The following is an 11,539-nucleotide window of genomic DNA, read 5'->3' as shown; positions in this document are numbered from 1 at the left end:
AGCTGTTATTTTTCAAAAGTATCCAATGCTCCCATGATCCCACGCCATTTCTTGGCAGAGATACTGAAGTGGTTTGCCAATTCCTTCTCCAGTTCATTTAACATATAAGGAAACTGAGGCAATCAGGGTTAAGTGACCTATCCAGGATCACATAGCTATTAAGTATCTGAGGCTGAATCTGAACTCAGGACTTCTTGGTCCCAGGCCTGGTGCTCTATCCACTGTACTGTCTAGCTGTCCCCAGAAATAGAGACCTGGCTTCAAACATCACTGCTGACACTAGTTATGTGTGACCTTAACAATTCATTCAAACTCTCTCTGCCCTACTTTCCTGCTCTGTAAAAGGAAGCAGATGGTCTAGATGGTTTCTGAGACCTCTACTACTTTTTAATTCATGATCCTGTAAGATCTCTGGACCTTGATTTCTTCATTTGAAAACTGAAGGGACTGTACTAAATCAGTTTTAAATTAATGTGCCTCTGACACCCCAGAATAACCACGGGAAAGAGATTTTTAGATAAATGAAGAGAAGAATCTCTTTAATCAGAGCTGGCCACCTTCTTACCTTCTTCTCATTTCAAGTCACTTTAATACTGGTGATTAGGCTGTTGTCCAGAATCACGAAGATATTTTATTTCTTTTCCCTGAAACTGAAAAATGTTCATCCTTTCACAGCCAAACGACCTGCACAGAAGAGAGAGTTCAAAGTCCGTGAACAGATAAAACTTTTTTTTAACTTAAACTCAGAGAGAGTTCCTGCTTCATCTTCAAATTTAAGACCCAAATGGGGCTGCTAGGTGGTGCAGTGGATAGAGCTCTGGTTCTAGAGTCAGGAAGACCCAGGTTTAAATATGGAGTCAAACACTTGACACTTATTAACTGTGTGACCTGAGGCAGTCACCTAATCCTGGTTGCCGACTAAAAAAAAATTAAGACCCAACAAAATGGAAGAGTAGGCACTTAAATATTTGATTAGATGACAAATTTAGAGAAGGGAATTTTTTTTATCTGTTTTATTCAATACCTTGATTAGGTCACAAATAACAGGTTATGTCTTTATATGTGAAGTGAAATTAAAAGTTGAGACTTTTTTGGAATATCTTTTTTTCTTTATTTAGCTTTATTTGAATTATTCAGATCAGCCATCTACACTGATATACTTTATCATCTTGTTCAAGTAGCCTCCTTCACTTTACTTGTGTAGACAAGGTCAGAATATTCACCGGCAGAGCTGTTCCTGGAGATTGTTGCACCGAGGACAAGAGTTACAGCATAAGCTGACTTGGAAGGGAGAAAGGGCAGCACCACTCCAGGAAGGGAAACAGAAAGCCCAGGACATTGGCATATGCCCGCTGCTGAGGAGACACTGTCTTGGGATTGGGAAGGAGAGGGAAAGGAGTTCATTTAAGAGATAGATAGCTTATCATGTGGGGAGAAAGCTCAAGCCCCTCTCAGCTACATCTTGGTTATATGATCCTAAGTAAGTAACTTCTCAGGGTTCTAGGTGATTCATTCAATCCTAGAGAAAGTGCCAACTTTCCCAGGGAAAGGAAGTTCCTTACTTGGGAAATCCCTATAACAATAAAAACCGTCCTTATCATTACTGATTCTTACTGATAATAAGAAGCAGTGTTAGAATTTGAATTCAGGTCTTCTGACTCTAAATGCAAATCTGCTTAGAGAAAGCTATGAAGAGAAAAAGAAGCAATATAACCATAGTATTCATTTTTACCTCTATAATATATAATGTTAATAAATGCAACATGATTGATGAGATTATATTTATTAACATAAATAAATGGATCTTGAACAGGATATTGAGCAGGTTCTGAGTCATGTGGTTGAAAAAATGAAAAGAGACAAGAAGTTTACAGTTGGGTCACAAAGTCAGACACAACAGAACAACATCAAAAAATTGTGGGAGGAGGGGATTGGTACCCCCCAGTGCTTAGAACAATGCTTGCCCTATTTTTCTGTCTGGTTACGGTCTAGACATAAGTCAAGCATTTAAAAACAAAGCCATTATTTCATAATCAGGGCAAACATCCTGAGCATTTTAATGAACATGTTTTTGTTTGTTTGATATTTAATAACGGAATATGTTTTTTAAATCTCAGTTGAACTATTTTGGCTCCAAGGAAGATTGAGACCCCACATTTGCCTTGGTTGTCTGGGTGGTGACTGAGGGCCCTGCACTACATGTTTTCCTCATTAATGTTTCTCATTTCATTTTTTTTCAGGTGCCAAGTCTCAGCTTTGATTGTCCATCTTGCCACTAGTCAATAGCCTTAAACAAGCTCAGTAATTACAGTCAATCATGTCTGCTTTAGTGCCATCGATTCTTTGCTTACTTCTTTCTCAACTTGCTAATGAAAATGCCCAGAACAGACCTTCCCAGTAACATTTCTTTTATTAATTAGCTCTCTTGCCTGGTCCTCAAACATATTAATAAGCTACAGGATCCGGTATTGATGGCTTCAAAAATTTGCTGAGCTTGAAACTCTAAAAGTCAAAACCATTTTCAGGAATAGATGCAGTCCAATGGAGGAGAAAGAGGAGAATTAGTGCTAGTGGTGGTGTGGTGGTAAGTAACAGTGGTGATGTAGAAGTAGCGATGGCAGTAGTAATAGTGGTAATAGTGTAGTAATAATGGTGGTGGTAGTGATGGCAGTAGTAGTAGTAGCAGTAATATAATAGTAGTAATAGTGTAGTTTTAGTGGTATTTAGTAGTTGTAGTTGTGGTGGTAGTGATGGTGGTAGTACTAGTCATATTAGTAGAAGCAGTAGTAGTAGAAGTAGTAGTAGTAGTGGTAATGGTAATGATGGTGGTAGTACTAGTCATACTGGTAGTAGCAGTGGTAGTAGAAGTATAGTAGTGTAGTAGTAGTGGTAGTAGTAGTAGTAAAGCAGTAGTAGTGGTAGTGGTGGTGGTAGTTATGGTATAGTAGCAGTAGTAGAAGTGATAATGGTAATAATAGTGTAGTGGTAGTGGTCGTTGTAGTTGTGGTGGTAGTGATAGTGGTAGTACTAGTCTGGACTAGAGTTAACAGCAATTGTCTGGAGACAACGGTTCTCTACAGGAAGAAGAATCTGTCCGAGAGATTTGAGTTGACACAGCAGATCTCCTCCCAGAGAGTGATTGGTAGCTTCTGGAGCCAACAGCACGTTACAACAACAGACTTAGATTAAGCCTAGAACATTAGAACAAAGAATTTGATGTTTGAACTTTGTACACAAAACACAGAGGATAGGAAGGGCCTTTACCTTCATCACCCATCAGGGGCCTCAGAAAATATATCAGAGATGGGAAGAACCTTCAAGGTCACCTAGTCAAGCTCTGTGCTTTTCCAAGAAAGAAATCTAAACTGAGGAGAGAGGCAAAAGATTGCAGCTGGTCTTCGAATATTAGAATATAGAAAAATAAAGCTAGAAGGGACCTTGCAGTCTATAACACTGCTACCAACAGGAAGCTTAGAACACAGAATGTCAGAGCCAGGAAGGGACTTTGGAGCTCATTGAGGCCAACCAAGACCAACCCTGTGCCTTTCCAGAAAAGGAAGTTAAGACCCAGAGAAAACACTGAGTCTAAAAGACATTGTCATTTACCCATGGTTCCAGAGCTAGTGAGTGTCCAAGGCAGGATTTTAATCTTGGGCTTCCTGACTCCCCATTCAGAGTTCTAAGCATTTATTGAGCATCTACAAAATGCCAAGCGCTATTCTAGGTGCTGAAGACGCCAAGACAAAATGACACAGTCACTTGTATTCTGTCAAACAACTTGCACATACATAAGAATATACAGAATAAATGCCAAAACTCCCACTCCCCAGAGTCACCTCCTCTTTCTTTAATGGACCTACTCTATCTCCTTTACCCTAAAACTGTAATGTGAATAATCTCACCTTCTTCCTCTCAATTCTCTTCTCTCCCTAACTCCTTGAAGTTTTCTCCTTTAGAAAAAGGAGAGACTTAAACTGGATGACTTGCAGGGCCCCTTCCAGTTCCAAATTCATTATCTTTTTTTGCCCTTGTGCTGATGATGGAGGCAGAGACAGCTATCAAGATGGTAATGCTAAAGATTATGTGGATAATAGTTGCCTGTGGAGACAACAGTGATAATAAAGATGGTTTGAATTTGATGATAGTGATGGTAAAGATGATTTAGATGATGGTAAAGAGGATTTGGGTGATGAAAAGTTGATTGTGGAGATAATAGTGATGATAAACATGATTTGAATTTGATGATAGTGATGGTAAAGATGAGTTGGGTGATTGTAGAGCTAACAGTAATAACAAAGATATTTGGTTTTATTGATAGTAATGATAAAGATAATTTGGGTGACGATAAAATTGATTGTAGAGACAATAGTGATAATAAGGTGGTTTGAATTTGATGATATTGATGGTAAAGATGATTTAAGTGATGATGGTAAAGAGGATTTGAGTGACAGTAAAATTGATTGTGGAGATGATAGTGATGATAGACATGATTTGAATTTGATGGTAAAGATGATGGGTGATGAAGGTAAAGATGATTTGGGGGATGATAAAATTGATTGTGGAGATGATAGTAATGATAAGACAGTTTGCATCAGTAGTGATTTTGATGATGATGATTTGGATGATATGAGGTAATAAAAATGTGAATGATTGCAATGTTGATTATAACAGGGACAATAGTAATGGAGGTAGTAAAGGTGAATAAAGTATATCATTGTGACACTCTCAGCATGGCAGTGTCATATGAAGCTGGCTAGTCTACTCCAATTTGTATTATTTTAAGATAATAAAATATCTAAATCATTCCCACCTTACAAAAGGTAAATATCATAAAGTCACTATATTCCATTTGCAACTATGTCAAGAATAAATAGGCTTAATTAGAAATGTAACTTTGAGAATGCATTGTCATTCTTTCCACATTTTCACTAAGTGGGTATGGAGAGAGTGTCTAGCACAGGAATTAAGCATTTAGAACATTGAAATCTCTCAAAATGTTATCATCTTTTAAAAATAATCAATAATGAACATCTAAATCTCTTTCAAGGACATTTATCTCTTCTCCATTGCCATATAAGACGCCTATAAAATCTATTAAATGTCCTCTTGGTTTAATATACCAAGAGTCTATTTTAACTTTTCTAATATGATAGGACAATTAGATCCATTCCCAGTAAGTCCAGAGTGCTTTGGTTGATTAAATTGATCTAGAAATACTCTCCAGGGCCTCTTATGATACCTGCAATTCCTTCCAGACACATTATCATAACAATACTCAGCCAGAAATGGGTATGAAAGCACAGGGCAGTAAATAAAGTTGACCCGAAAAAAAAAAAGGAAAAGAAAATCTTTCCATTTCTCAATGTGCCATCTGATCATCAGAATCACAGACTCTTAAGAAATAACTTGTCTGCAAATTGAGAATTTGATTGTTTGATTTTTTGTTTCTTCTTATTTAGGAGGAGGATATGACTAGGGGCTTGAGGAAGATTGAAGAAGATGTCTGTATCCTGGGAAATCAAAATGAAGAAAAAAGAAAAGGGACCTTGGTGCTCCATCAGTATACAAGCTGCACAATTAGCAATCCTGCCATGCTCCAAATTGGCAAATAATAGAGGAAGCTGGGCCATCCACTGCAATTTTAGTGTATGTGAAAAGCTGTCATATTTTGTTTCTGTTTTAAAAAGGATTAAAAAGAAATGATGTATGGGGTTACCACTGAAATTCTGTTGAAAAAGATGAAACTGGGGCAAGCTAGGTGAAGTAGTGGATAGAGCACCAGCTCTGAAGTCAACAGGACCTGAGTTCAAATTTTACCTCAGACACTTAACATTTTCTAGCTGTGTGACCTTGGACAAGTCACTTAACCCCAATGGCCTCAGAGAAAGAAAAAGAAAGAAAAGGAAAGGAAAGGAAGGAAGGAAGGAAGGAAGGAAGGAAGGAAGGAAGGAAGGAAGGAAGGAAGGAAGGAAGGAAGGAAGAAAGAAAGAAAGAAAGAAAGAAAGAAAGAAAGAAAGAAAGAAAGAAAGAAAGAAAAGAAAGAAAGAAAGAAAGAAAGAAAGAAAGAAAGAAAGAAAGAAAGAAAGAAAGAAAGAAAGAAAGAAAGAAAGAAAGAAAGAAAGAAAGAAAGAAAGAAAGAAAGAAAGAAAGAAAGAAAGAAAGAAAGAAAGAAAGAAAGAAAGAAAGAAAGAAAGAAAGAAAAGGAAGGAAGGAAGGAAGAGAAGGAAGGAAGGAAGGAAGGAAGGAAGGAAGGAAGGAAGGAAGGAAGGAAGGAAGGAAGGAAGGAAGGAAGGAAGGAAGGAAGGAAGGAAGGAAGGAAGAAGAAAGGAAGAAAGAAACCTGTGTATGAACATCCCAACATGTATATGAACATCCCACCAGCTACTTCATCACACTCTCTATCTATAGGGAAGAGAGGATTTCTACCTGACATTAATAGGATGGGAGAGTGATCCCATTTTGAGTACCAGCAGTCCAGAAGGATATGTTGCCAAGGACCTCATCATATTAGCGGCTTCCTAACTGGAACCACATTCCTGAGCTACAGTGTAGGAAGCTGAGCTCTGGAGATGGAGACAAAAAGATTTAGATTTGAATTTCCCTCAGATATTTTCTAGCTGTGTGACTCTGGGCAAGTCACTAAGCCTCAGTTTCCACATTTGCAAAATGAGAATAATAATGGCATCCACCTCACAAGGTTTTGAGAGGATCAAACAAGATATGTGCAAAGTATTTTTGCAAGCCCTAAAGTACCATTTAACAAAAAAAGAATTCCAAGGCATCTTGGGAAGGGGGAGGCACCTCTTACTATGGACCATCTCTGAAAGTTTTATACTGACAAAATAAATGTTGTATTAATATTATTATCAAAACATAATCCATTCTTTGGAAATGACTAAGTTGAAGAAAACTCATTATCTAGGAGAGCAATTTTTGTAATTTTCCAATTATAATGATTTTTCCAAAAGGTCAAGCATATGTAGTTAAACTTCTCATCCCTGGGCTTCACTAGCTGCCTGAATCATATTAATCCACCATGGAACATGGAGATTGTCAACCACGAGCCTTACCACATAATTAGTATCATAAAGAAGCCACAGACAAAAGGATCACTCAACTGGTTGTGATTCTGGGGCATTTGGAGGAGGGGAGATCCTTACCATGGAATGCCTCTAAAAGTTTGGTATTGACAAAATAAATAATGTGAACACTCATGGGCTGAGGGTCAGAGAAATCTGAGATAGAAATTTCTTTGGAGAGTACTTAGTTCCCATCCACACAGACAAGAAAGCAAGAGAGTACATTTTATTCCTTATTTCCTAATGGTCTCTCCATAAAAGTCTCCAATTTTTTTCTTTACTTTTTTGCCACAAAAACACTTGAAAGTTGAAGAAAATGTAAAATTCTTCCTCTTCCCCCTGCTCTTCCTAACTCATATTTCTTCAGAAAAGGCACTCTTCTGTCTCCCTGGGATCCAAAGCAAATCTCAGTTTCTACAGCTTATGACTCAAAAGATTTGCAGACTTACTTTCATCAATCCCACCCTCCTCCAACCTTCTGTATTATATTTGAAAATGTTGAACTCCTGCCTTCAGCCCAGGGATTAGCAAAGTGGACTAAGAGATTTTATTCCCCTACACACCAATCAGAATAAAAATGAGGAAGCAGCATTGTTGGATGGACTGAGCTAAAATGACTTCTCCAGATGTCAAGGATTAAATCTGAGGACCATAGATTTAGGTGTCCTAACTCCTAATGGAGTGCTCTTTCAACTGTCTGATCTACGATGGTATGACATATATAGAAATGAAGATTGGAGTAAATAGATCTGGGGTCAAATCCTCCCCTTTCACTATCACTATCTCATACTATTTCATGTGACTTTGGCAAAAAAAAAATCACTTAATCCTTTTAGATCATATTGCCTTCACCTGTAAAATGAAAGTGTTGATCTATATCAGGGCTTCTTAAACTTTTTTCCACCCACAATCCCTCTTCACATGAAAAGTTTTTACATGGCCCTGACTATATAGATACATAAAATAGGTATATAAATCAAATATTTACTGATAATAATTCATAATTTCACAGCCCCCCACATTTAGTTATGAAACTCCTCTTGGGATCATTAATCACAGTTTAAAAAGCTAGAATCTACATGAACTTTGTGGTGGTCTCTAGATCTAGAGCAACAATCATATCATTATGACAGATCAATTTTCATGATTTTCTCATACATTCTTCCTATTTTATTAACTAATGTCATTGAGGGTTTTTTATCCAGCTTCTTATAGTCTCTCAGAAGTCTTTACCCTGATTTCCCAACCATTTATAGCTACATAATTTAATATTCAAATGTGAAAGACATATGGACTCATTGAGGTTCTATTCTCACTGGAGATTATACTTCATAAGAAATTTTCTACAAATAAGTAGGGGAAAATCCTCCATTAAAATGATGGACAATTGAAGAGTATTTCCCCCTCCTTCTTGGTCAGAAACACTTTGATAATTGATTAATCCAAGATCTCATCTCTGTGGGTATTCCTTTCATATTGCAATCCACTGATACCTTCCCATCAGCTGCAATTCTCAAAGATGTCCTTCTCCACTAAGAATCTATCCAATTTCTTTCAGCCTATCCTTTAGGTCTACGAATATTTTGCAAATACCAGTGCAACATTCATGCTTTCCATCTGTTAATTCTCATTCTGGTTACATGACTGGACCATGACCTTTTGTAGCTAAGATGGTTATCTAGGATATCCCTGAGGTGCCAAATTTAAAAGATCCAGAAATATTTGCAGTCCTTTAATGTCACATAAACAGAGATTAACAGCTAATTAACAAAATAATTAACAAAAAAAAGCTTTAACTTTCTCCTTCCTCATACTGACTCCCTCCCTCCCCAGCAACATCTACATCGATGTCCCAGAGATGTCACTGTCTGCCCAAACATATGTGCATACACATGCACACACAAACACTGACATGCCCAAAGAGATGCTTAGAACATCACAAAAAGTAATATACAGACCTACTGCTCTCTAAATTTCCCTTGACCTTTCAGTCTGTGAAACTATCTATGAACAGGAACCATAGCTGACTGTTCTTTTTTTTTTTTTAAGGGAAACCAATTTTAATAAAATATAGTTATCAAACTATTTATAAACCCAAGTTCAAAGACTCTGAATTAAGAACCCTTGACATCCACCTCCTTTTAATCATTCTATATCTGTATCTATCTTTCATTCCCAACCACGCAATCTCATACTACCCCATTCTCCTGTGTTGAGAGTCTTTGGCACTACTTGATCAAACATGGAGGAATTACTACCTTGGATTCTTTGGCTGGCTCCATTCTAGTAACATTGATATTTTCCATCCTATAAAATCTTTCATATTTTGGTACTTCCATGCAAGAAATCCTGAGTAATATGCTTCAATTATTATACCCTTCAAGTATCTTTCCATCTGAAATCTCATCTTTCTAATCAGGGATATTATTTAAGGAGCCACTATGATTCGATTCAATTCAATTCAAAAAAGTACATAAAAATATGCCATATTGCTTGACCTTTGTGAGCCTTGGTTTCCTTATCTATAAAAAGAGGAGGCTAGAATAGATGACTTGAGAAAGAGGGTCCTTCTAAAACTAGGATCTAGTATGCCAGACACCAGGGAGTCAAAGATAACTCAAACCCCCTTTGATGATCCCCATGGCATTGAGGCAACTCTTAAGTTTCTCTTCACAGTAAAGTAAATCAAGTTCCTACCTTGGCCATGTCCACAAATGTTTTTTCTCATTCTGAATTTTTTGACCATCACCTCGCTGACAGGATGTCATCTGTCTCCCACTATATTCCAGGGCACTATCTACGAACCACATCAGGAAGATGGGTAGCTTTCTTTATCATCATGGTTGATTAGAGTTCTTCAATTTTTCAAACTTGCTCATCTTTACAATATTAGTGTTATTATGTAAATCGTTCTTCTTGTCAGCTAGAAGAAGCAGAGAATAGAGTTAGGAAGTCAGATACATCCTTAACTGGGTGACTGGATAAGTCACTTAAATTCTATCTGCCTCAGTTTCCTCATCTGTAAAATGAGGATAATAATACAAATATTTCATGATCCTGGAGAAGATTAAGATGAAATACTTGCCAAGTGCTTTCCAACATTGTGATTGTGATTATCATTATTATTACTTCATTCTGTGTCACTTCAAGTCTTCCCGGGGTTCTCTGAAACCATCCTTTATATCATTTTTTTCTTAAGTAAGTTTCTATTTCTCATCCATCATAGAAGTGCAGAGGCCACTCATAGGTGGATCCCACAACTGATCTGCGTAAAAGCTTTGATCTGCTCCCTTTTCAACATGGTCAATGCCTTTTTCACCTTTCCAGTCTTCTTACATCCTATTCCCCTCCAGATGACCCAGTGATACTGGGCTCCTTTTCTATCCTCATCAATAAATTCCATTGCTCCACTTTAAGAATTTTCATTGTTTGTCCCCAATGCCTGGAATTCTTTCTGCACTCCGGCACAGCTAAACTCTCACCTTCTGTGAGACTTTTGCCAGTCCTACTTGATCTTAGTACCTTTCTCTTGAGACTATTCCCCAGTGTATCTTGCTTATATAAGATATATACATGCTGTCGCCTCTGTTATATGGTGAGGTCCTTGATGGAAGAGACCATCTTTTGCCTATCTTTGTAGCCCCAGATTTAGTACAGTACCTGGTACACAGTAATTATTAAATAAATGCTTGTTGACTGACTGGCCAACCAGCTTGGAGCCCAGACGTGAATGTGAGGAAGAAGCTTGGATCATCATTACATATACTGAATAATGAATTATCAAGGGAAGAAACCAGGTTACAAAATGGAAAATTCAAAAATCAATCATCCAATAGCAAAGCAGAAAAAGAGTCAACAGGGGAAATTGTTGCATCCACAGGAGTGGTCAAACAAGTTCAAAAGCTTTGAGGTCTCAAGGTCAATGACTGGCCTCCTATAGTTTTTCAGGAAATATTACTTCAACTCCTGAAAAAAAAAAAAAAAAGTACAATCCTATTATATCTGCATGTGGAATTCATATTCTGATTAGCTCCCAAATGCTGTAGAAACATTAGCTCTCTTCAGTACCTGTGCACAAAACAGCAAATGGTTGCCTTCTAAAATTCCAAATTTATATTTGAAATCAAGTTTTATTTTCCACGCAGTCTGCCTTTGCTGTGTTGGATAATGTTTCTTTTTGCACGGAAATGCATTTGGGGGAGTGATATTCCAATCTTGATGACTGTATTTACATATAGATTGTCCTTCAAGAGAGCTGCTGCTCTCTCAATGGCTTTTCCCAGTCTTCAGAGATTCAGGACGGATGCTGCTGTGGCTGACAGCTGGCACTCTGCCTGTAAAAGAATGGAGAAGTCAAACTTGCATTTCTGCCTCAAAGTTGGAAGGAAGGGAGCATGCAAGGAACCAAGAAGGCGGAGAGAGCCTGTCCTAATATCCACTTCAACATCAAGAGCATGTTC

General features: G+C 37.6%; 1 long non-coding RNA gene across 1 annotated transcript; it reads right to left on the bottom strand.

The window, feature by feature from the left end:
* Window positions 1-420: 420 nt before the first annotated feature.
* Window positions 421-11,031, bottom strand: LOC141553811 (uncharacterized). The gene is made up of 3 exons (XR_012485652.1): window positions 10,740-11,031; window positions 9,777-10,002; window positions 421-684 (listed from the first exon to the last, which is right to left on the bottom strand). It is a non-coding gene; the product is annotated as an uncharacterized LOC141553811 (long non-coding RNA).
* Window positions 11,032-11,539: the final 508 nt, after the last annotated feature.

This window comes from Sminthopsis crassicaudata, chromosome 2 (assembly GCF_048593235.1).
Source record: "Sminthopsis crassicaudata isolate SCR6 chromosome 2, ASM4859323v1, whole genome shotgun sequence".
Classification (NCBI taxonomy): Eukaryota; Metazoa; Chordata; class Mammalia; order Dasyuromorphia; family Dasyuridae; genus Sminthopsis; species Sminthopsis crassicaudata.
Note: the sequence above shows the minus strand (reverse complement) of the source record. Positions and strands in the feature narration are given on the sequence as shown.